General features: G+C 44.0%; 1 protein-coding gene and 1 non-coding gene across 4 annotated transcripts in view; one reads left to right on the top strand and one right to left on the bottom strand.

Moving 5' to 3' along the window:
• The window catches only part of Rbpms (RNA binding protein, mRNA processing factor), a 193,090-nt gene that overhangs the window by 163,253 nt on the left and 7,899 nt on the right, over positions 1–21,938 (bottom strand). The gene's annotated exons all lie outside the window — the stretch shown is intronic.
• Positions 10,861–10,970, top strand: LOC123463800. The gene has a single exon (XR_006639183.1). It is a non-coding gene; the product is annotated as a U6 spliceosomal RNA (small nuclear RNA).

Below are 21,938 nucleotides of genomic sequence, written 5' to 3' on the forward strand. Positions count from 1 at the left end.
CCGGGGTGTGCAGCTCAGAGTGAAGCACTTGCCTAACATGCAGGAGGCCCTGGGTTTGATCCCCAGCTCTGCCAAAGCAAAACAACCATCAGGATATCCTTCCTTCTGTGCAACGTGCTGGACTATGACAGCAGCAGAGATCCTGCAGGAGAAAGCCACCAATGAGGCTGTCTAGCCAGGAACCGGTCACAGGCCTTAAGCAGAATGACAAACATGTTTACTTATTTATATTGAAGGGAACCCAGCTCTTGTGAAGAGCAAGGAATGACTAGAGACAGGACAGTGAGGCAGAAGCTCTGCTGGTGGCCTGAATGAGGAGGTATCTAGGAAGATGGAGATAACAGCAGACTTGCCAGAAGGCAGAGGATGAGTGGGCACTGGGTGAGGGGAGATGCCTAGAGATGGAGACACAGGATATAATTTGGGAATTAGGGGAAATAAAAGCTGCTAAAGGACGTGCTTAAAGAGAGTGGGAAGCCTGGTGTCGTGGCACATACCTTTAACCCCAGCACTCAGCGGGAAGAGGCAGTGGGATTGTTCTGAATTTGAGGCCAGCCTAGGACTACAGAGTGAATTCCAGGTTAGCCTGGGCTAGAGTGAGATCCTACCTCAAACACACACACAATAATAATAATTGTTGTTATTATTATTATTGCTAGTGGGAGACATCCATCGGGACTTGGCATGGACACTGGTGCTGATAGGTGGATCTGAACAAAGGACACTACCTCTATCAGTTGACAGCCCAAACCAAGGACAAAAGGAGCATGAAGGGGTGGTGCTGGGAAGAAGAGGAAAGTCAGCTGTGTAGTATCAAAGAAGCCAAGAGAAGAGAATGTCAAGGATGGAAAAATCCAATATGTAACTTATGTCAGGAGTAAATTTGGGGTTTTTCCTCAAGCTTTCCCAGAATTCTCAGTAACAGGTACTTAGTCATTTTCAGAAAAAAGAAATATACAAAATTTGTTATGATATCCTCACAGATTAAAAAGCCATAATAAATTGGGCGTAGTGGCGCGCGCCTTTAATCCTAGCACTCGGGAGGCAGAGGTAGGAGGATCGCCATGAGTTCGAGGCCACCCTGAGATTACAGATGAATTCCAGCCCAGCCTGAGCTAGAGTGAGACCCTACCTCGAAAAACCAAAAAAAAAAAAGGCCACAATAAGGAATGGACTATGCACAAAGCATGTTTTGAGTTTTTTTCGGTGGTCTGCTGATGGATTTGTACTGACCTATCTGCTGTTCTTGCCTCATGACCAATGACACACATTGCCCAGCCTCTGGGCCAAGGTCTGGAGTCCCAGCAGAGCGGAACTGGCTGACCCATACGCAGATGGCCCAGTGACCCCGAGTTTATTAGCATACTGTTCTAATCAAATGAGCTAACCAGCACCAGACCCTGCCTCCTTTGTCCCACTGCCCACTGCTACTCAGACCAAAGTTCCTCAACTCTGAACCAGTTCCTATAAACAAGTGGTTGCCTACAAACATTCACACGGATACAGGAGGTCCAAGGCTCATCAAAAATATTTGTTCTCTGACTTTAAATAGGGTTTATGTTTGCTTACAAGCTACTTTTTCTAGCAAACAGAGGTGTATCATTAATGAAAATGATGGCAATCACTGAGGTAGCCTAAAGAGTAACCAGTGACCTGTTGTTCTGGGACTGACAGACGGACATGCACGCGTGTGCACATACACACACTGAGGGGAATATGAACAAAATACTTCTAAAGTCAAAAGAAGATAAGAATTAACATTCTACTATTCTCTCGACTCTCCTCTACTTACAAAATATTGTTACCTATACCAAACTCACCTATAATAAATAGCATCCTCATGGGGCAGGCTAAGAGTAGCTGTTTTTCTGTCTGTAAGCTATTCAGATGTCAGCTCTATCTTCTAGAGAGAAAGGGACCAGGGCAATGCCAATGACAGCTGATATACTGCAGCCTACTTCAAAAGAGTAGTGTGCCTCAAGCCCAGCGCTGGGCTTCAGCCGCCTCACTGCTCCGGCACTTTGTGGGTCTCTTCCTGCCCAAAGCCTACGCCAGCATAGCGTAATCCATTATGCCGATAACCAAGGTAAGAGAAAAATCTGTGAAATTTGCCTCCAATTATATAATTTTCATGTTTTGGTATGTATGTATAAGTAGAAAAGAGAGAGGGGAGAGGGACACACCAGGGCCTTTTATGTGAGTAATGGTGAACTGAATGTGGCCTTGGCAGGCTATGCAAGCAAGCACCTGTAGCCAATGTGCCCCTGGGCCCACTCTGTTGTGTTTTGAGACAGGGTCTCGTGTATCTCAGGCTGACCTTCAACTCCTGATCCTCCTACTCCCACCTCTGTTCCATAAGAAAGCAAACTTATTTGTAAAAAACTACATTGGGGCACCAGGTGTGGCAGCATACAACTTTAATCCCAGGACTCGGGAGGCAGAGGTAGGAGGATCACTGTGAGTTCAAGGCCAGCCTGAGACTACATAGTCACCCAGAGCTAAAGTGAGACCCTACCTCAAAAACAAAAGGCACCTACATTGAAGGCTGCAGAGATGACTAGGTAGCTAAAGGCACTTACTAGCAAAGCCTAACGGCCTGGGTTCAATTCCCTGATAGCCATATAAAGACAGATGAAGAAAGTGGCACATGCATCTGGATTTCATTTGCAGTGGCAAAGGCCCTAGTGTGCTCATTTCCTCTATCTCATTCTCTCTCTCCCTGTAAATAAATTTTTAAAATAAACCTACATTGAGGTGCTAGGGATGTGGCTTAGTTTACTATGTGCTAACATGGCATTCATGAAGACCTGGGTTCAAGCCCCAGCACTGCATGCACCTAGAGTTCACTTCCAAAAGGCCCTGGAACGCCCATTCTCATTTTCATTCATTCATATTCTCTCCCCCTCTCCATTTGCAAGTAAATTTTTTGAAGTTCAAGGTCATTTACAGCCACACAGTAAGTTCAAAGCCAACCTGGGCTACATGAACTCTGCCTCAAAAAATTATAGTACATTCTTCAATTCATGGCAGAGGATGACGTTGAGCTTCAAATTTCTTTGTGTGTATGTGAATGTGTGTGCACGTGCATGTTTGTGTGTGTGAAGGCAACCTCGTATGTTGCTCTTCAGACACCACCCGCCTTTTTAGAGACAGGGTATCTCACTGGCCTGGAGCTTGCCAAGTTTGTTAGATTGGTTGGCCAGCAAGCTCCAAGGAGACTGAATTCAGGTCCTTATGCTTGAAAGCCTAGCACTTTACCAGCTGAGCTAGCTCCCAAACCTGTGACCTTGAACTTCTGATCTTTTTGCCTGTCTTGGGAATGCTGGGATTACAAACTGTGTGTGGACCATCGTCACGCTATGCATGAGAGACTAAACCCACGGCTGGCGTCACGCATGCTAGCCAAGCACTCTCCCAACTGAGCTACATCTTCGGCCTTTCTGTGCAATCTGTATATGGATATTTTAACTTACTGATTTGAAGAAAATCAAAGAGCATTATGGGAATGTTCTTAAATTTTCAACACAGTATTTAAAAATGAACCAACTGACTTTAAATAAATCTTGGGATAAATGGTCTATCTTTCCAGGAAAAGAAGATTTAAAAATTAACTTGGATGGGAATGCTTCTGTTGGAGTGGATTTTACTATAATTGGCTTTGGGAGAGCAAGAATCATGGATATGGGGTGCTAAAAATAGATGCTGTAAAACTCAGGGGGGGGGGGACATACTTGTGAGACCAACACTAACAATTAGCAAAATGTAGTATCACCAGTATTAAAATAGGAAATCTGAGCCCATTCCGGGAACACTGCTGCGAACTGCCATAGTCATCTGGTCTCGGGAGTGGCCCAGTAGACAGCCTTATAAGGTAACTGTGCTAGAGAGCAGATAAGAACACCACGGAGCACTTAACATTTCTAGGGGCCTCTACAAACATTAACTCATTAATTCTCACAATATTCTGGGAGAACTACCTTACTATTTTTTCTGAAAAACTGTAAGAAAGATGCCTAATTATAATTAATTATAGCAAGGTGGGTAGGGAGCTGGCCACCTTCCCTAGCCTCCTCATCCAGGGCCAGCAGACAAGCCTAATGAACTAATGAAGAGAGGGAGGAGGAAAATTTCTTAACCTTAACAGCGAGAACAGGCTCCTCCCCCCTCCCCTATGTTCTGCATAGCGCCCCCTCACTAAATTCCAGTCCTTAAAATATTTGAGAGGCCTACTTGAACAGCCAAGGAGACAAGAGGAGTGAAGCCCGGGGCCAGACAGGGAATGGTGAACACACGAACAAGAGGGTGTGAGATGTACTTTCTTCAAGCCTGTTTCTTATACAAGAGGACACAGCTTTTTACCTTCATAAATAAAACTTACAAGCTGACTGTTGTGTCAGCAAGAAATAAAACAGCAGCTCACATAATTAGGAGGCTCAAAGGACTTTATTCAACTATTTTAAGCTGAGAAAACTTCAATGAGTTATCATAGTAAGAGTTTATGAGAATTTAGAGCTGAGGATGGAGCTCAGTTGGTACAATGCTTATCTAACAGGCAAAGAGGTCCTGTCTGGGTTTGATCCCTAGCACTGTATACACTGACCAGATGGACCACAAGTTCAAGGTCATCCTCAGCTTCCTAAAATTTGAGGCCAGCCTGAGCTACGTAAGACCCATCTTTAAAAGGCAGAAGTAAAAGGATCACTGAGTTCAAAGCCAACCTGGGACTACAGAGTGAGTTTTACGTCTGCCTAGGCTAGAGTAAGACCTTACCTCAAATAAACTAAAAACAAAGAGTACCAGCTTTTTAAAATTTTTGTTTAGTTTATTTATTTATTTGAGAGTGACAGAGAGAGAGAGAGAAACAGGCAGATAGAGAGGTAAGGGCATGCCAGGGCCTCCAGCCACTGCAAACAAACTCCAGATGCATGTACCACCTTGTGCATCTGGCTTACATGGGACCTGGGGAATCAAGCCTCGAATCAGGGTCCTTAGGCTTCACAGGCAAGCGCCTAACCACTAAGCCATCTCTCCAGCCCCCAGCTAATTTTTAATGTGCAAAAATATTAGCCAAGGGGCTGGGAAGATGGCTCAGTTGTCCAGATTCAATCCCTAAGACACCCACATAAGCCAGACACAAAAAGTGGAGCAAGTACTTGGTGCTTCTCTGCAGCAGCAAGAGGCCCTGGTATACCCGTGAACACACACACACACACACACACACACACACACACACACACACACATATACACCAAGCATGCCTGTTAATAGCACTTGAGAGGTGGGGGTAGGAGAATCAGGAGTGCAAAGCCAGCCTGAGCTATATGAGACCCTGCCTCAAAAAAACAAAATGAAAGGGGCTGGAGGGATGGCTTAGCGGTTAAGGCACTTGCCTGCAAAGCCTAAAGACCCATGTTCAATTCCCCAGTATCCAAGTAAGCCAGATGCATAAGGTGGCGCATGTGTCTGGAGTTCGTTTACAGTGGCTCAGGGCCATTTTCTTTCTCTCTCTCTCATAAATAAATAAATAAATAAATAAATAAATAAATAAAACGAAGCTGGGGAAATTGCTCAGTGTTGTTAAAGGCACTTGCATGCAAAGCCTGCCAGGCTGTGTTCAATTCCCTTAGTACTTACATAGAGCCAAATGCACAAAGTGGAGCCTGCACCTAGAGTCTGTTTCCAGCAGAAAGAGACCCTGGGACATTCATATTCATTCATTTTCTATGTCTTCATATAAATAAATAAAAATAATAATATTGGGGATGGAGAGATGGTCAATGGTTAAGGCACTTGCTTGCATAGCCTGACATCCTGAGTTCAATTCCCCAGTACACCTGTAAAGCCAGATGCACAAATGTGGCACAAGCGTCTGGAGTATGCAGTGCCAGGTGGCCCTGGCATGCACATTCTCTCTCTCCTTGCAAATAAATAAAAATATTTTTAAATATAACATGTAAGAAGTCCTGGCTGAGTATGATCCCTAACACTCTAAAAATCTTAAAAATAAATGAAAACTTGAATTAGGAAGAACACTGCAAGTTCAAAGCTAGACTGGGTTACACAGCAAAACCTAGCCTAAATAAACAAATAAAGAATGGAAATAAATAAATAATGGCTAGGTGTGGTGGCACTAACCTATTGTCCCAGGACTTGGGATGTTGAAGTAGGAAGACTTCTCAACTTTAAGTGAACTACAGAGCAAGTTGTACCATCAGCCTGAGCTAGAGTGAGACTCTGCTTCAATAATAATAAAAAGAAAAGAAAAACAGATAACATCAAATGTCACCAAGAATGTAAGTCCTCACAGGATGGAATGTAAGCAGCCCCAATGGCTGAGTTCTTAACTTTGCTCAGTGGCTAATTCCAACAGCTATACATATATATTGAATATACTGTCTTGAATCAATAAAGTTTTTTAAATATCTTATTTATTTATTTATTTGAGAGAAAGAGCGAATGGGCCTGCCAGGGCTTCTTATCCTGCATTGTGCATCTGACTTACATGCGTACTGGGAAATCAAACCTGGATCCTTAGGCATCACAGGCAAGTGCCTTAACCACTAAATCATCTCTCCAGCCCCTCAATAAAGTTTTAAATAAACAAGTGGATGAAGACAACTGTGAAAAGCTAGGTAGCTAATAAGGAAGTCCCATGAGGTAAGCCTGAAGGGGCCAACATGAATGCCTGGGTACTAGAAATGACAAGCATGGAGGGGGAACGGATCTGCAGTAACTGGTCCCCACTAAGGTGGCAACAACCCAAATGCTCCTCAAAGGATGAACGAACAAACAAAATGTGGTAATTCATACAGTAGATTATTATTCAGCCATAAAATCCAAATGGCAATTCCATGCTACAACGTGAACAGTACAACGTTATGCTAAGTAGAACAATCTAGATCCAAAAGGCCAGTACCGTATTATTCCATCTGTACAAAGGTCTAAAATGGGAAAATCCATAGGGACAATAAATAGATTTAGTACTTGCCATGGGCTGGGGGTCAATGCTCAAGGAGACTCAGCTGGGTTTTTGTGGGGGGGCTGGTGGTGAGGGGGGCTTTGTCAAAATGTCTTAATCTGGTTGACACTCTTCTCTGACTTTCTAAGCCTTCTCCATGTACATTACATAATGTGGTCCATGTTATTCGCCTGTTTCCGGTCTTTAAGCTAGGCAGGAAACTATCTTAGTAACTACTTCTCCACCCTCCATAAAGACCGAGGCAATGGCAGGCTATTGGCCTGTCTTCAACAAATGCCATGGCTGTACCCGTGGGGTATAGCCTAAATCTAGCACTCCAGGAAACGAAGGAGGACATAGCTCCTAGGTATTTTGAGAAAAGGTGCTGGGATGCATAAGAATTCAGTTACTTCACGAGCTTAGCATAATGAGAATTATACTGTTTAGAGTAGTCAATGCAGGGCTGGAGAGATGGCTTAGTAGTTAAGGCATTTGCCCACAAAGCCAAAGGACCTAGCTTAGACTTTCCAGGACCCACATCAACCAGATGCACAAGGTGGCGCATGCATCTGGAGTTCGTCTGCAGTGGCAGGAGGCCCTGGTGCGCCCATTCTCCCCCACCCCATTTGCCTTCCCCAAAGAAAATAAATAAAAAGTGTAGTAAATGCAGAAAGCAACGTAAACTGCGCTCATGTATAGCAAAGAGGAGTCACAGTGTAGGTTTCTGTGAGGACTGCTCACTTCCTAGAGCCACACTCCAGTGACGTGTGTGCTGGCTGTGTTGTGCGGAGGGTGTGTGCTCTACAAAATGTTCTGGTAACAATTTAGGAGGTCTGTGGGTTGAGGTGAATGATGATTGCTCTGCCCATACCTGGAGACCTGGGCAGCACTCCTTTGGCAGGATTCAGCTCTTGGCATGCCATGGGCACCCACGGTGTAAGCAGCCCCTCTGCAGAGGCCAAGAGCATTCCGATAGGCTGAGTATCCCTCGTGGCGGCTTCTATGCTGGAGCGCCAGGCTTTCCTCAGCAGGGAAAGGTGGAAAAGAAGCGAATTTCACACGCGCATGCACGTCACGATCATTCCCCGATCAGAGGCACTGCTGACTTAACTACTAAGTCCCTTCTAGGTATGTAAGGGGCTAGTTATTCACCAAAATATATGTCAAACTGACCACAGTATCTGTGACTGTCCTTACCTCCAGGAAAAACCAATAATGTGAGCAGAAAACCTGGAGCCATAAGGACAAATGCAGATTCTGAGGCACATTCCTTGCTGTTTAACCTATAAACCCATGACTTTTGCTATTAGGTTTGGCTGGCTAGCCTGCAACACTGGAGCAGATACAACAAAAGTCATAAATGCACACACAGTAAGTCTGGCTCTCATCAACAGATATGAAGTTACTTTTAATACAGCAAAACACAACAAACATTTCATACATGTGATCAAAACTCAGCACTTTGCATTATGCTCCCCAGAAATTATCTGCTATCCAATGTAGCACCTATCAAAAGAATCAGCCAGGCATAGTGGTACACGACTTTAATCCCAGCACTCCAGAAGTAGGAGAATTGCTGTGAGTTCAAGGCCAGCCTGAGACTACATAGTGATTTCCAGGTCAGCCTAGGCCAGAGTGAGACCCTACCTGGGAAAAACAAAAACAAACAAACAAAAAAAAAAACCAAAAGAATCAAAAGCACTTGGGCAATGTCTAGAGATAGGGTTTAAAAAAAAAACTCAAAATGTAACTGTAACATCCAGCTTGTTGGGATCTAAATGCAAAAATGCATACCCTAAGCTATGTTTAAAGCAAACTTTTTTTTGAGGTAGGGTCTCATTCTAGCTCAGGGTGACCTGGAATTTACTCTGTAGCCCAGATTGGCCTTGATCTAGGCGATCCTCAGACTTCTGCCACTCCCCTCCAAATGCTGGGACTAAAGGTGTGCATCACCACACCCAGCATGTACTTAAATTATAATCCCCAGAGGGTGGAGCTTTGGAGGATGGTTGTGGAATCTTTAAGAGGTGGAGACTTGTTGAAGGAAGTGGGTCACTAGAGGGTGGGCCTTCTGATTTTATAGCCCAACCTCATTGCTGTTTCTTTCTGCTTCCTGTCAGGGTGAGAAGGACTAAGGGCTGCGGTTCTGGCCTGCCATGCTTTCCCCAAGAAAGTAGACTCTTAACCACTGAACTCCAAAGCCAAATAAAAACCCTTTTCCTTCTATGAGTTGCTTCTTGTTCCCAACAATGAGAAGTAATGCCATCAGCCCGCACACGGAACTGCTTGTGAGTCACAGCACAAGGTGGAGCCTCTGCGGAGGGAGCAGAGGGAGCAGGAAGCTGCTGCACTGGCGGTGGAAGTGCTGGTGCGGCGTTTCCCAAGACTTGGCAAAAAACACCGAATGTCCTCTTCACAAGAATGTATGCTCTTTGACCCACAAATTCCATTTCTAAGACTTTAGCAAAGGAAGTCAGTGTCCAGTTTTAGCTAGGATATAAGGCATTATCTGTACCTCACAACTAGAAGTCAGTTCCATGCCTGATAATGAGGAATGGGCTAAACACATTAAGGCACAGTATAAAGAAATATAAATGTTGGCAAGACATTAATAGCAATGTTGAATAAAAATCAAATGTAAAACACTTAGATCTCATTTTGTTTAAAAAAGAGATGTGGTGTGTGATGGTACACTCCTTGGTAGGAGGATCACCATGAGTTCCAGGACTAGAGCAAGACACTATCTCAAAATAAACAAAGAAAAAAAGAGATGTGTATGTGTGTGTACATGCAAAGCAAAACTGAGAGGTCCTAGGTCTCTCTCATGCTACTTATATAATTGTCAAAATCAGAAACTCGGGCTGGAGATGGCTAAGCAGTTAAGGCACACGCCTGCTAAGCCTAAGGACCCAGGTCCCACGTAAACCAGATGAACATGGTGTACATGCATTTGGAGTTCTCTGCAGTGGCTAGAGGGCCTGGCACGCCCCTGTTCATTCTCTCTCTGTCTCAAATTAATAAAAATAAATCTTTTTAAAAAAATTTTATGGGGGGAAATAGGCAGGTAGAGAGAGAGAATGGGGGTGGCACAGGCCTCTAGCCACTGCAAACGAACTCCAGATGCATGTGCCCCCTTATGCATCCAGTTCACATGGGTCCTGGGGAATTTGAACCTGGGTCCTTTGGTTTTGCAGGCAAGCACCTTAACCAATTAGCCATCTCTCCAGCCCCAAAATAAGTCTTTTTGAAAAAAAAATCAGAAACTCAGTGTATACCATAGTGCACTATGAGAAGCAGCTGATGCTGGTCCTTGGATCATCTGAAAGAACAAGGATGGGAAGGACACATTCCTGATCAGGAACTATCACTTGGATTTGGAGTCTACCAGTTACATGAATGTGAACAGCTACACAGAAGAGTGGCTCTAGCACCCAGAAAAGTCAAGCATACTGCATTCTCCTCCCCTCACCAAGGCAGGTCTCAAGCTAGTCCAGGCCCTGGCTCCAACCCACAGGGATCTTCTTACCTGCTGAGTGCTGGGATTAAAGGCATACACAAGGCCAGGCTACAAAGTATATTCTTTTGTTGTTGTTTTCCAGGTCGGGTCTCACTCTAGCCAGGGCTGACCTGGCACTCTCTGTTAGTCCCATCAATCCTCCTGCCTCTGCCTCCCCAGTACTGGGATTGAAGGTGTGTACTACCACATTACATTTTTGAACTCATCTAAAAACATACAAACAGCTGGGCGTGGTGTGCATGCCTTTAATCCCAGCCCTTGGGAGCATAGGACAGGCCAAGTTCAACGCCAGCCTGAGACTACATAGTGAATTCCAAGTCAGCCTGAGCTAGAGTGTGACCCTACCTCAAAAAACAAAACAAACAACAACAAAAAAAATAAAACAGTGATCGCTTCAGCAGCACATATGTACTAAAACTGGAAGAATACAGAGATTAGTTAGCATGGTCCCAGCACAAGGATGACACACAAATTTGTGAAGTATTAAAAAATAAAAATTACCCAGCACTTAGGAGGCAGAGATAGGAGTATCCCTGTGAGTTTGAGGCCGCCCTGAGACTACATAGTGAATTCCAAGTCACTCTGAGCTAAAGTGAAACCCTACCTCGAAAAACCAAAATATACATATATATATTTAAATTTAAAAAATTTCAAAAAGCATTGACCAGCCTGGAATAAAGTGAGGTTCATGTCAGCTTACCATGAGACCATGCTTCAAGAAAAAGAGAAAATAAGGTATACCATGTGCAATTTCCTCTAAATAAAACCAAATAAACATTACTATAAATTGGTAACTTACTACAGCATTAACATTCTCAAGTTTAAAAACATTCTGAAGGTCTGGAGTTGGCATTCAATGATACAACACACACATGCCCCAGACCTTGACTTCAAGCCCTGGCACTGCAAACAAAGGCATAAACTCTAGTTAATACTTCAGATGGGGTTTTCAGTGAGAATATTACTTATCTACAAACTGGAATTTTCAATAATGAGGTATCTTTTTAACAATGCTGCAACCCTGCTTCATATTTAAAATAGAAAATTTTCCAGCACATTCAACAAACAAAACCCTCCGTAATGAGATCTGAGTGGCAGCTTTTAATCTTATCTCTGCAGTTTTGTTAACTATCTGTTGACCTAGAGCAAATACTCCACCCTAACATCCCCCAAAACACTTCAGCCAGCTTGCAACCATATCTGAAATAAAAATAAATGAATAAAAATTAAAAACAGTGGTGTAACAATGTTTTTCCTTTGACAAAATGTTTGTCCTTTTCAATAGAAAACTAAGTCAACCACAAAACCATTTTCAACAAAATGTGTGTTTCTAATTATTAGTGAGAAGATTTATATTCTTTCAAAAAATGATGTGCTGGGAGACTTCGCTGCTACAAGTCAGTAAGAATTTGTGAAGGCGAAATAACCCTGACAAGACATTAACCAGCAATGTAATTCAGGATCTCACTGTACAAACAGAGACAACTGATACAATGGTCACTTGGAAAGAGAATGATTGTTCCAGCCCAGAGGAAGGAGCCATTTGTTTATGATGGCTCCAGTACCTTAACGTTAACTCAATGTCTGCATACTCTTTCATGGTTAACGTGTAGTCTACCTATTACAGGTGATACCTACCCCCTAGGAGAGTCAAAAGGATCCAAACTTATTTATGAGTGTATCATATAAAACTAGTGTTTTGGGGGGCTGGAAAGATGGCTTAGCGGTTAAGCGCTTGCCAGTGAAGCCTAAAGACCCCAGTTCGAGGCTCGATTCCCCAGGACCCACGTTAGCCAGATGCACAGGTGGGCGCACACTCTGGAGTTTGTTTGCAGAGGTTGGAGTCCCAGGCGCACCTATTTTTTCTCTCTCATAAACAAAAATAAACAAAAAAATTTTTTTAATTTTTTTTAAAGGGGTGCTTGAGGCCTAGAACTTATGGGGCCACCAGGCATGGCTGCTGCTTTGTTTTCCTTTGGAGACAAGGTCTCTCACACCGCAATCCCCTCTGCCTCAACCACCCCAGTACTAGGGATTATAGGTGTGAGCCACCAAAGGTGTCTAACACCCTTCCTTCTGCTTTTTAAACTTTTTTCAAGGCAGGGACTCCCGCCCAGGCTGACCTGTAATTCATGATGTCTTCTCAGGGTGGCCCTGAACTCACAGTAATCCTTTTACCCCAGTGCTGGTTTTTAATGCTAAAGCTAGAAGCCCAGGTAAAAGTCAAACTGGATCCTGGGTGAACTTCTGTGCAGTCTGATGCTTTTTAGGGGGAAGTCTCACCCTTCTGGAGCTGCCCCAAGACTCTTGCATTTCTTAGGCTCTCACAGTGGGTGCCACCTAGTCTGACAGCAGGCTTCAGGGAGGGTGCTCAACAGGCAAATGCCCTCAGTTCCTGTCCTCCTAGAGACGAGGTAAAATCCAAATTTGTTTTCCAGCTCTGGTTTTCTGCATAACCCCTCCTTAAAACACAAAGACTCAGGATGGGCCTGAAAGAGTCCTTTTGTTTAGAAAGGGTCATTTCCTGCCATTAGCTCACACCGGCGCCTCCCACCCACTTGTGAAGGAGAGAAGCAATAGGCTTAGTAAAAAACAAAACAAAAAGAAACCAACTGCAGGTATGACACGCAGGTCTAAGAAGTTCTTTCCGAATACAGAAAAGAGCTTCTAAATCATCAATAATTTAACGAACAAAACAAAAAAGATCTCCAGAATTTCACTTAAAAGGCTTGACACCATTCCCCGGCAACAGTCACCGGGAACGTGCCCTGCCATTTTGTGTCGCAGGTAGAATTAGAAAATGGAAAAATGAATTCTTTCCACACACAGCAGATACTGAACAAACCCTAACTTTTAGATAAGGAAAGAGGTTTGTTTCTATGATGAAGCTACTAAAAGATAAGTAACTATAAGTGAAGTGTCCAATGTGGTCCCACAGAGAACCCAGAAAATGTGATGATAAAACTAAATACTGGAAAACTGGACAAGAACTGACTTCTATAAAGATTTATAAATCACTGCTTATAAGATCACCAGATGGGCTGGAGAAATGGCTTAATGGTTAGGGCATTTGCCTGCAAAGCCAAGGATCCAGGTTCGAGTCCCCAGGACCATATAAGCCAGATGCACAAGGTGGCACATATGTCTGGAGTTTGTTTTCAGTGGCTGGAGGCCCTGTATCCATTCGTTCGTTCTCTCTCTCTCTCAAATAAATAAATAAATATAAAATACACACACACACACATATATAGTTGTTGTTTTTCGAGGTAGGGTCTCACTGTAGCCCAGGCTGACCTGGAATTCACTATGGTGTCTTAGGGTGGCCTCGAACTCATGCCAATCCTCCTACCTCTGCCTCCCGAGTGCTGGGATTAAAGGCGTGTGCCACCACGCCCGGAAAATATATTTTTAAATGAAATATTTTTCATGATGGATGGCAGATGAGTTAAAAACTACCCAATCAGGGCTTCTGCGTGAGAAGGAAAATAACTCAGTAGCAGAGGCCAGTAAGTTAAAAAGGAGATATAAAAGGAAAAGGAGGAGGGTACTTAATAGGTTGGTATTGTTTATATGTAAGTAGGATGATTGAGATGGGGAGGGATGGAGAATGGAATTTCAAAGGGGAAAGTGGGGAGGAGGGAGGGTATCACCATGGGATATTTTTTATAATCGTGGAAAATGTTAATAAAAATTGAGGAAAAAACCACCCAATCAAGGCCAGGTACAGACATGCATGCCACAAATGGGGATACTCAAAACGGCCGCATTGTTACTAGTACATCTCTCTGCTCAATTAAGTGGACGGTCATGTTTCTTTGTAGTGCCTGTCATCTGTTCTGCTTTACAATAGAAGCAAAAACAAAAATGCAAGCTAAGGGGATGGCTCAGGGGTTAAAGGGGTTTGCCTACACCACCTGTTGGCCTGGGTTCAATTCCTCAGTGCCCACTCAAAGACGGATGTACCAAGTGCAGCATGTGTCTGGAGTTCATTTGTAGCAGCAAGAGGCCCTGACACACCTATTTGCATTCTCATTCATATTCTTTCTCTCTCTCCCTCCTCCATACACACACAATATTTTTTTTTAACTTCAGGGCTTGAGAGGTGTCTTAGAAGTTAAGGTGCTTGCCTGCGAAGGTTAAGGGCCCATGTTAAGACTTCTCAGATCCCAAGTAGGCCAGATGCAGAGACACATGCGCAAAGTCATGTATGCACACAAGGTGGCGCACTCACATGAGTTCTATATTGCAGTGACTACAGGCTCTGGCATGCCTGTTCTTTCTGTCTCTCATTTTAAAAAATTGGGGGAGGGGGACTGGAGAAATGGCTCAGTGGTTATGGCATTTGCCTATGAAGCCTATGGACCAGGATTTGATTCCCAGGATCCACATGGGGGCACATATGTCTGGAGTTCCTATGCAGTGGCTATAGTCCCTGGTGTGCCCATTCTCTTTCTCTCTGTCTCTTTTTCTCTCACAAATAAATAAATAAATATTTTTTTAAAAAAATTTAAAAGCTTTGGGGGTTAGAACAAGAAGTAGTGGTGGAGGCTGGAAAGATGGCTCAGGGGTTAGGGTACTTGCCTGCAAAGCCTAAGGACCCAGATTCAATTCCCAAGTAACCACGTAGAGCCAGATGCACAGTGGCACATGCATTTGGAGTTCCACTGCAGTGGTTATAGGCCATGGCATGCTCATTTTCTCTCTATATATATCTTTCTTCTCTCTCTCTCTCTGCCTGCAAATCCATAAAAATAATGCTGAGTGTGGTGACACACGCTTTTAATTCCAGCACTCGGGACAGAGGCAAGAGGATCCTTGTGAGTTCAAGGCCACCCTGAGACCACATGGTGAATTCCATATCAGCCTGGCCTAGAGTGTGAGACCTTACCTTGCAAAACCAAAACACATACACACAAAAGAAAAAAGAAGAGGAGTAAAAGGAGAAGGAAGGGGAAAGGGAAGAGCAAAGGAAGAAAGGATTCTTGTTTGGCCACGCATGGTGGCACATGCCTTTAATCCCAGCTCTAGACTACATAGTGAATTCCAGGTCAGCCTGAGCTAGAGTGAGACCTTACCTAGGAAAAGAAGTTTTTGTGAGGTGCCTCCACAAGGGTCAGGAGAACCAAACTAGATGTTCTTCACTGGCTACACATACAGCTGCTTATGGGCTGGGCCTGTCCACTGGAAGCCAGCAACATCCTGAGCTATATTATATACCACTTTGCAGACAAAAAGGAAAAAAGACTATTGGACTTGAGTCTAGAACAAGCAGTGAAAATGGGCACATATCTCCAAGTCAATTAATTCCACATGGGTTGTTAACATTAGCCCTGGAAACTCACAATTATATCCGCAAAACTTCACCACATCCTCCTTTCCTTAAGTTTCCAGCCATGCCCTCATTGCTCTCCTGTCCTGGGCACACTGTGAGCTGGGTTTCCATTTTAACTGTGCAAAAAAGGGAGGGTTCCTTTATACATTCCAAAGGGTGTCTCCCCTATTCCCACAAGGAGTCATCTAAATAAAAATTCTATTTTTTCTTTTTATTTGCAAGCATAAAGAAATAGAAAAGACACAGAGAGAGGAAGGAGAATATATGGGCGCACCAGGGCCTCCAGCCACTACAAATGAACTTCAGATGCATGTGTCCCTTTGAGTAGCTGGCTTTACATTAGTACTAGGGAACTGAACCTGAGGTGTTAGGCTTTATGGGCCTTATCAGCTGAGCCATCTCTCCAACACCCCCTCAAACCAAATTTCTAACACAAAATGGTACAAGATGATACCTGTGATTTCTGATGGCATAAAGTGGTGGTGGGGAGGGAAAGTAGCCAGAAATAATCATCTCAAGGCAAAAACAATGACAAGTGAAGCTGAAAGTTGCTGAAAAGGCATTATGACCACTGTGGCCTAACTGTACAGACAGCAGTCCGCGACAGGCTGTTCTGTATGTTCTTCACAAACCTACCAGGCAGTTCAGAGCGCTGTTCTCGACGGCTTAAGATAGGAAACAGGACAGAAAGCCCCTGCTGCCTTGCCAAGGAGGTGCCTTCCAGGAGTATACGATGAAGAATAAGCACACAGGCAGGATCAAGAGATACTACCTAGAAAATGCACACACGTGGGCACAGGCTGCTATAACCTGCGCAGCCACAGGCCTCACACCTAAACAGAAATGAGGATAAACGACAAGGACAAAGCTATGCTTGGGTCATCTGGGAGCAGGGCTTTCTAGGCATGCACAAGGCTGGTTCAAAGGCCCTCAGGCAGGAGCAAATTGGAGATGCCTCAATAAGATAGGAGCAGCTAAACACACTGTGATTCCTAGCAGATGAGGTCAGGGGCCACTGGAAATTTTTAAGTTCCTATCCAGCCACTGTAAAACCTCAAACAAATTACTTAATTCTCAGAGCCTCAGTTTTCTTATCCCTAAACATGAGGTGATAACAGTCCTTTTGCTTTTTGAAGTGGGGGGGGGGCGCCTGGAGAGATGGCTTAGCTGTGAAGTGCTTGCCGATGAAGTCTAAGAACCCCACAGTACAAGGCTCTCAATTCCCCAGTACCCATGTAAGCCAGATAATACAAGGTGGCACATGCATCTGGAGTTCGTTTGCAGAGGCAGGAAATTCTGCCTCCCAGGTGCTGGGATTAAAGGTGTGTACCACCATGCCCTGCTGTAAGTGCTTTTTAAAGCGTGGATCTGTAACTTTCCTTACTTTTCCCTCTGACTTAGGAAATTCTTTGAACTTACAAGTGTCTTAGCATTGGCTACAGCAACTGATGAGTTTATAAGAATGGAGGGGGGACAGGGCAAAATCAGACTAGGTAACTAGATTCTAGAACTTTTCTGATTTCCTGGGTCCTCCTACTCTGATAACCAAGGCCCCCAAAGAGTAAAGCAAACAACAGTTTGGGTCGCTAGTCACCGGGCATCCAAGGGCAGGCTCAAGACTTCAGTGCTGTGTCCTCTCTGGCCCTCCCTCAACAGCGGATAGCTGGTTGAGGAATAGTGTATTTAAAACCAGATGCCTCTGGAAACTCACACATCCTGAGTCCTGTAATCCCACATGCAGGGTGAAGCACTTACACTTCGTACACCGCACTTCCCCTCTGAGCACAGGAAATCTGCTGCTTGGGAAATAAACTAGCACTTCGGTATACACCTTCTCCCAGAGGCCTCAAGAATGCAGCCTAGATAGGTGGGCACAGAGGAACTGTCACCAAACAGAATCCTATGGAGTTAAGAAAAGCTTTTGGAATCCTCAGGTTCTCTTAGGACGATGTTGGCTACCTGCCAGCATTATCTACCTGGTAACAAAAAAGCATTTAGAAAAACCAAAGGAGGACTCATGCTAAGAAGTCAGCTCATGAGAAATGAAGACTAATTGAAAGTAGGAAGGTGTTCATGGGCTGGTGAGAAGGAGCTCAGTTCTGAGACTCTCAAGATTTCTCATACCTTTGCAAGATCCCAGGTGCTGACAGGTTTAAACTAGGCTGCCTAGGAATTCCCAGGACCTTTTAAAATTTGTATAACAATAGGTATGAAAGCCCCTGCATCCTGGTCTCTCTTCCTGACGTGACTGGCATTTTTACTACTATTGCTTTTCCCTCTTTGCCTGGTCGATATAATTTGCATTACTGCGGCTGCAGCAGGGTTAAAAGCCTACAAGAAATTCAAATGCAAGTTGTAATTACTGTTTTCTTTAAATTTCTGGACTTTCAGGAACATCAAAAGGCAGCAAACCTGCAGGAAAACATGAATAGAGTAATTTAAAAATATGACCCACGAGACAGTTTGGGCTGCTGGCCAATAGCTTAACTTAGTCTTTCGTCTAAAAAAGTAAAAAAAAAAAAAAATAGGCTGGAGGGGTGGCTTAGCAGTTAAGGGGTTTGCCTGAAAAGCCAAAGGACCCAGGTTTGATTCCCTAAGACCCTCGTTAGCCAGGTGTACAAGGTGGGGCATGCTGGAGGCCCTAGTGGGAGCATTCTCCCCCCCCCCGCCCCTTCTGTCAAATAAATAAATAAATATTTTTTTAAAAAATTGATCTTCGTAAATTTCATAATTAACTTGGTCTTCGATTTTCTGCAAAGCATTAGGAAAAGACAACTTATAAAACTAAAAGCCTGGGAATCAGTGACAAATTTTAAAGGCGCGCCAGGCAGGGTGGTCTTTAATCCCAGCACTTGGGAGGCAGAGGTAGGAGGATCACCATGACTTCAAGGCCACCCTGAGACTACATAGTGAATTAGTGAATTCCTGGACTAGAGCAAAACCCTACCTCAAAACAACAAAACATATATATTAAAGAAAACTTCTTTAGACAATGATGAAAGTAGAAATAGTATGAGCAATGATAATCTAGAGAAATAATCTAGGGACCCAGATACCTCCATATTTCTAAGTACCCTCCATACAACTACTATTTTAACTGGACAGTTATTAGGTGGTAGGTTAAGGAGGACTGTTATTTAAAATTAGCTTCAGGGGCTGGAGAGATGGCTTAGCGGTTAAGCGCTTGCCTGTGAAGCCTAAGGACCCCGGTTCGAGGCTCGGTTCCCCAGGTCCCACGTTAGCCAGATGCACAAGGGGGCGCACGTGTCTGGAGTTCGTTTGCAGAGGCTGGAAGCCCTGGCGCGCCCATTCTCTCCCTCTTCCTCTGTCTTTCTCTCTGTCTGTCGCTCTCAAATAAATAAATAAAAAATGAACAAAAAAATATTGAAAAAAATAAAATAAAATTAGCTTCAGGCACTGGAAAGATGGTTTAGCAGTAAGGCACTTGCCAGCAAAGCCAAAGAACCCAAGTTCAATTCCCCAGGATAGACATAAGCCAGATGGTCAAGGTGGCACATGCATCTGGAGCTCATCTGCAGAGGCTAGAGGCCCTGATGTACCCATTCTTTCCCCCCACCCAAATAAAGTAAAATTAGCTTCAGTTTTCCCTCAGAATTTCCAATTCTTCCTCTTTACCCAGGAACTTCTCAAGGTTTCCTAGGAATAAGAATTCCATTTTCTGGACATCCATTTGCACAGCCTGCATTTTTCAATCACCAGATATATGTGAATTGTTCTGAAACTTTATTCAAGATCAGAGCCTTCTGTGCATACAGAGAACATCTTTGCCTCCTAGTTACTACCCTTTCTTCTTCCAATCTCTAGTTTGTATTTCTACAAGGCCAGCCATCGTTCTGGTGGTCAACAATGATCCTTTCGAAAGGATATCTCAGAATGTTACCTCTGCCACACAACCAGAGTTCCACCTCCAAGCTTGGAGAGCATGCTGCTCCACTGCCTGCGGGCCAGGGTTCTCTCAAGCCTTGTCTTTCCCTGCTGTCTTATTTATTCCTCCACAAAAGTTTTTCTTTTTCTCACCCCGCCCCCACCCCCCACAGGTAGGGTCTCACTCTTGCAACCAGGCTGATCTAGAGTTCACTAAGTAGTCCCAAAGCAATCCTCCTACTGTGCTGGGATTAAAGGCATGCCTGCACCTCTACCTGACTATCTTATCCTTCAAAGTCTTCTTTCAGATTCTGCTCTTCCTTTTAACCCAGCTCCCATCACTCTCTCCTCTTGACAGAGTTAGCCGGGTCCTAATTCAAGTAACCACTTCAGCCGGTACACCAGGCTTTATTTTACCCTCTTATTTACACGTGACCATCCCCATTAAACTGTGAGCAGTTTAGGAGCAGGATCTTCCTCTCCTGATCTGAAGGCCCTGGTCAATCAGCCCAACTTCACAGTACTTCAGCAGCCCAATCATAAAATCAGCATCAAAATGCCTGTGTCAAACAGGGTGTGCTGGTGCACTCAGCACTCAGGAGAAAGAATTGCTGTGAGTTCCAGGCTAGCCTCAGACTATAGAGTTCCAGGTCAGCCTGGGCTAAATGAGACCCTATCTAGGTCAGGAGTGGTAGCATGCACACCTTTAAGCACTTGGAGGCAGAGGTAGGAGGACTGTAGTGAGTTCACAATGAGACTACATAGTGAATTCCAGGTCAGCCTGGGCTACAGCAAGACCCTACTTCGGAAAGAAAAAAAAAAGAATTGATTTCCAGTGCTCAGCCAGCATATGGAAAATACTCAGTACCCATGACTGTTTTCTTTTTTTTAATTTAATTTTATTTTATCTATTTATTTGAGAGAGAGAGAAAGAGGCACAGAGAGAATGGGAGCATCAGGACCTCTAGCTACTGCAAATGAACTCCAGACGCATGTGCCACTTTGTGCATCTGGCTTATGTGGGTTCTGGGGAATCGAACCTGGGTCCTCAGGCTTTGTAGGCAAGTGCCTTAACCATTAAGTCATCTCTCCGTCCTAATGATTATTTGAGTGAATAGATCGAGACTTCTGAACATACTTCATAAGCTAAATGACATAGTATTTCCCTTTCTGCTATTAACACTCACAAGCTGGACTTCATTCTGGTAAGTTCAAACATGTAGCCTTCAGGCAGTTTCAAGTTCCAGGTCTATCACCTCTTACATACCCTTCTCCAAACACACACATGCAGTGCATTCAAGTTTATAACATACTGCCCATTAAAGATAGGGATGTGAGTGTGAGAAGTCATGCCCAAGTTATATTATATTACACACACACACACACACACACACACACACACACGCACACACGTGTGAAGGCATTTTCTCCCCCATAAAAGCAAAGCTTTTAATGGCTACATAACATTCCCTTACTGGAATCATAATCCCCCTATGTTAAACAGTCTTTTTGAATTTTTACTAACATAAAGTAACTCTGAAGCCGGGTGTGGTGGTATATGCTTTAATCCCAGCACTGGGGAGGCAGAGGTAGAAGGATCGCCATGAGTTCAAGGACACCTTAAGACTACACAGTGAATTCCAGGTCAGCCTGGGCTAGAGCGAGATCCTACCTCGAAAAAACAAAAAAAGATAAAGTAACTGTAATAATTACTTAATAAATGCAATAATCTAAACCGGGCATGGTGGCGCACACCTTTAATCCCAGGACTAGGGAGGCAGAGGCAGGAGGATCACCGAGAGTTCAAGTCCACCCTGAGACTACATAGTGAATTCCAGGTCAGCCTGGACCAGAGTGAGAGCCTACCTTGGGAAAAAAAAAAAAAAAAAAAGCAATAATCTAAAAATAAATCCTTATTACATCTATTTCCTTAAATTCCCAACAATAAAAGCAGTAAACCAATGGGTCAAAATATTTTTGATACCTAATGCTGAACCTTCAGAACTCACTGTCTGTGATGGTTAAATTTTGTGTCAACTTGATCTGGATTCCTAAGTGTCTCTCTGAGGTTGCTTCCAGGGAGGATAGACTAAAGGAGGAATCTTCCCCCCAGGGTGAGCCCTTCCCCCACAGGGGCGGAACCCTGGAGGGTGCTTTATCTAAGGAAGCTGGGAGAAGGAAAGTCTCCCCTCCTCCCACCTGGCTGCTAGTTGCCTTCCAGTGTGGACTGAAGAGCAGCAGCTCTC

Source organism: Jaculus jaculus, chromosome 9 (genome assembly GCF_020740685.1).
Source record: "Jaculus jaculus isolate mJacJac1 chromosome 9, mJacJac1.mat.Y.cur, whole genome shotgun sequence".
Lineage (NCBI taxonomy): Eukaryota > Metazoa > Chordata > Mammalia > Rodentia > Dipodidae > Jaculus > Jaculus jaculus.